This window comes from Triticum aestivum, chromosome 3B (genome assembly GCF_018294505.1).
Source record: "Triticum aestivum cultivar Chinese Spring chromosome 3B, IWGSC CS RefSeq v2.1, whole genome shotgun sequence".
NCBI classification, from domain to species: domain Eukaryota; kingdom Viridiplantae; phylum Streptophyta; class Magnoliopsida; order Poales; family Poaceae; genus Triticum; species Triticum aestivum.
This window is the reverse complement of record NC_057801.1, coordinates 356,120,993-356,125,831: the sequence shown is the minus strand read 5'-3', so window position 1 is coordinate 356,125,831 and position 4,839 is coordinate 356,120,993.

Here is a 4,839-nt window from a genome sequence, read left to right as displayed (position 1 = left end):
TCCGGGACCTCGCTACCAGCCGGATCAGCTGTAACCTTGACGTCAGCCTCCGCCTGCGCCCTCGTCGCCGCCTCTGCCTCCACCCTCTTTGCGGCCTGGGCCTCCACATGCGCCGCCTCCTCCGCCTGGGCGTCGACCCGCGCCTTCTCCGCGGCCTCCTGCTCCTCGTGCACTTCCCACGTGTTCCTCTCCTTTGCCGCCCGAAGGGCAGCAGCCGGATCCGGGCGCCGAGCATCTTCAGAGCCGCCCACTGGGTCCATCAGTGAGGCGTACGGAGCCCGCGTGGTGGCGATGGCCATCCTGCTCGGCAAGAGAGCAAAGATAAGAAGACACCCCAAGAAAGAAGAAAAAACATGAAGTCGGGGCGGCAAGAACGCTTACCCGGACGTATATGGCATGGGCTTGGGCCCCTTCCGGGCGGCAGCCACCTTCAGGACCTCTTGCCGCCTGGTGGCGTCCGCCTACTTGGCCTTATTGGCCGGGTTGCTGCCAAACCTCCCTGCAAGGCAGCGCTTCTGCCCGCCGGGTGCAGCAGCCGACCACGGCGTAGAAGGCCCGGCTCCAGTTTCCGCTCCTCCGCCAGGTCGGCGCCGCCCCTTAACGTCCTCGTCATCGTCCGGCCAGGACCAGATGTCGCCGATTCGTCCTCCTCGGCCACCCGAGGAGCCGCCTGCCCTAGCGCCGCCTTCTCCGGTGACCTCCTCCTCGCCACCTTCCTCCATGGCGGCCGCCCCCAGCTCGGGGTCGCCCACGTCACTGTCTGCATAGTCCGGCATCAACTCCCAGTCCGCAGTCAACAAGCCTTGGCCCGGGAAGCGCTGCCACAAGGTCGACTGGTCAGGACAAAAGAAAAAGAACAACATAAGAAGAGCAACCAAACCAGATACTTACCGCTAGAGGAGGGTTGGCCCGACTGTAGGGCTCCTTGCCAATGTGCCACTCCTTGTTGAGCTTGCAGTTGGAGAAGTAGTTCACATGGTGGACCCTTCCACCTCCGGCATTTCCTTGGTGGACATCCGACAGGGATCCCGGCGGCCGCTCATCTCACTGATGAGGTGCGGCCGGAGCTGGAGCGGCGACACCCGACGCATGACGAAGCCGGCCAACAGGTCGGCCGGCTTGAGCCCCTCCTGGTCCATCATCTCCTGCGGTTGGACGAGGATGCTAACGATGTGGGCCGGCACGCGCTTGGGCGCCTGCTGCTGCCAGTTGTCCCACGGCTCAATAGGCGACCGGGGCACAAAGTTCGGCAGGTTGATGTAGTCGACCTGCTGGAGATTCCGGACATAAAAATAAGTCTGTTGCCAGAGCTTGGCAGACTCATGCAGATGGATGGCCTGGAAGTGCGGGCCGGTTCCTGAGCGCCTCACGGTGACACATGCTCCGCACTGGGCCAACTCGTTCTTCACCGTCGTGCCCAGCTTGAGGTAGAAGAATCTACCCCAAAGCTCGATTGTGGGCAAGATGCCGAAGTACCCCTCATAGAAGGTGGCGAAGGCCGCCATGAGCACCACCGTATTGGGAGTGAGGTGGTGTGGTTGCAGTCGGTAGAAGTCGAGGAAGGAACGAAAGAAACCGCTGGCTGGGAGCCCAAACCCGCGGAGAAAATGCGCGCGGAAGACGATGTACTCACCGGGCTTCAGCCGTGGCGAGATCTCCCACTCCGGTGGAATGCGCACACCCACGTTGTTGGTGTGGGGAAGCCACCGCGTCATGCGGAGGAAGTCTATGTGGTCTTCGTGGATGTTGGAGCCGAGCCAACCACTCTTCGCCATGGCTCAGAGATGGCGAGAAAGAGCTCGGCAACAAGGACGACGGGCGGCGCGGTGACGACGCGCGGCAGCAGAGGTGCTACGATGGTCGCGGCGGAGCCACTGCTTCGACAGAGCAGCGGCCGTGGCAAGGCGATGGCGACGGAGGAGCAACAGCAGAAGTAGAACCTCGACGACTGTGGAGCAGCACAGCGACAGTAACGGCGAGAGGAAGAAGAGAGAGTGGGAGGGGGCACGCATGCATTCTGCCGCCCCTCCTTCCCCTGCCCCTCTTCATAGCCGTCTCGGCGAAGCCAAGGCGATGTGGGGGCATGGTATTAACTGCATCCCACGCACCGCATGCCCTCGCGTATTCCGCGTGGCAAAGGCGTAGTAAATGCGCCACGGAAGGGCAACCGCCCGCCTCGGCCATAGTGAATCCACGCGCGGGCCGAGGCCTTGTAGTGGTGGGCCCCAGCCTGCGGTGACGTCCCATCACGCGCGTGGGCTGGCAGGCTGATAGAGGCAGGGGCCCGATCTTTCATGAGATGATAACTATTGATTTGGTGGAGACGACTTTGACGATCCGACTACAAACGTGCAACGACGTTGCGCCTTAGCAATCACTAAACCAACTCCGAGAGGTTATTGACCACGCCGGAGCACGATCAACCTGACCACGAAGGTCTATTCCTACAAGCAATCGAAGAACAAGCAAGAATATGATTAAGCAATCTGAATATTGCGAATATGGATGAAGTATTGATAAAAGTGGGGTTTCATAAGCGGTCTTGGTCTGGCCATTGGACACAAACAAAGTACACGAAGTTGCAGCGATGGCTAACTTTTAACTAAATAAAACCCAAGTCTAAACGATGCCATAAGGGCTATATTTATAGGGGAAAAGAGAGGGGATTTCATCCACCCTTGGCAAGGTGGGACTAAAATACCTCCCAGTTCGTTTCCCCTACAATATGGACTCTAAAAACAGCATATGAAGTAGTATTTCAAAATTACATGGGCCTGGCCCAGAAATAAGGTGGCGCAACACCAATAATAAGCTATGGACAAAATTTAGAAAAGGCCATATTGTATATTTCGTCCATCTTCTTGTATGTCATCATGGTGGCTTCAAAGTCCGAAAATTTTCACTTGAACTTTCGTTCTTGTTCTCTTCACACGCACCTTCATCTCCGTGCTTGACCATACTCCAATGTTCATCCTTCTTGTCCGTGCTAGGCCCTTCAATTGTAAGCAACACAAACGTATCTATGTTAGGTAGCGTCATATTCTCATGAACACTAGAAACATTACCAAGAAACCAAAGTACCTGATAGTTGAATTGGCGTATGCGAGCTCTAGCAATTGTTCCAAGAGGTAAAACAGCAAGGGATATGGGTGTAACTGTGGTAGCCATGTCCTCATCATCCTCCCCTTCTTGAAAATAAAGCCGTCCTCGGCGTTGCTTAATCTGAAATGTGGCTAACAAAAGAGACAAGGTGTACACGTTGTATATGTATATGTCATCTATTTTTACTGATCTCAGTTGGGTCACATGTGACACAGTTATACAAGAGCACACTTCAAAAGTCGTGAAATATAAAGCCAATATATTATCACAATAAGTTAAAGGCATGAAAATATTGCAACTCAGTTTGCACATATAAATGAAGCTCTTATTCATAACAAAATATTGGCAATGCTCATCATTAAACCATCCCAACCTTGACAAAATATTGGCAATGCTCATCATTAAACCATCCCAACCTTGATGAACCATCACCTAGATTAGAGGTCATTCAAAATGATTAAACATTGGCACAACTACTTTCAAACGTATTTAATCCAAATCTGATTTATTCATTGATTCACAGGTTCTTTCGCATCAATAGTTAATTCAACGGGTTCACTCCAAATTGTCTGATCACATGGCAAAGTCAAATCATGAACATAGTGCTCTAAAATAGCTGGTGTAATCAAAGTAGTGGATAGCTCATCGCATGGTTCATTTAAATTGACAAGGCATTCATCATACTCATGTGGAGGTGGAAGATCGGTACCTTTCTCATTACCTCTTATGATCACAAAGATGATGTAGGCACTCTAGGTGGCAACACGTCACATGGTGGAGGTGATGTAGTGTTCTCAACAATGGATGTTGTTGTCATAATACGCGTAGTGGTGGAAGGAACAATCGTCGCAACTCTTGGGATTTGCACCTTCTGGTGGTTTATCTTGTGAGCAACACGTCTTGTTATCTCCTGTTCAGTTTTGCAAGCAGGACGAAACAAACGGTCCATAGGATAACACTTTCCATGAATTAGTCTCTCCTGAATGTCACGGTTTAATCCTCCCCAAAATCTATCCATAAAATCTTCTTCACTTTCTTTTAAAGAGGAATGCAACACGGTAGTTTGTAAATCATCATAATATTTCGTTACGGTGTCACTACCTTGTTTTAAATGTTGCAACTTTTTAATCATGTCACGAGTATAATAAGCGGGGACAAATGTATGTCGCATGGAAAGTTTCAAATCATCCCAAATAGTAGATATATAATTAGGGTGTAACAGGCAATATTCACTCCACCAAACTAAAGCATAACCAGTGAAAGAACCAACTGCAACCTTAACTTTTTTATGTTCATCAAAATTATGGAAAGCAAATATATTATTTATGTCGAACTCCCATTCAATATATAAAGCAGGTCTAAAACGGCCATTAAATGATGGTATAGGAACATTAACCTCATGTGCATTATGCACCTCTCTTGATCGTTGTGGAATTTGCATAGGTGGCACGTCTCCTGCGATCGTCAAAGCCCATGAATTGACTCTAGATCCTGTCATGATTACTAGAAACAAGAAACAAAATCCAAAAATAATGTTCCGATAACTACTAGGATGTGGTGGTAAAACGCTCACAGTAAAGCAAATATCAATGTCTTACAAGTTCTTACCATGCAGCAGGCGGTGATCGGCAACCAGCGGTGTCAAGTAACTCCAAAAGTTGGGTAAAGCGATTGCCAGACGAATGTATGGATACACGGTGTAGAAATATGTGGAGCTGGGTTGGCTTTATATATGTG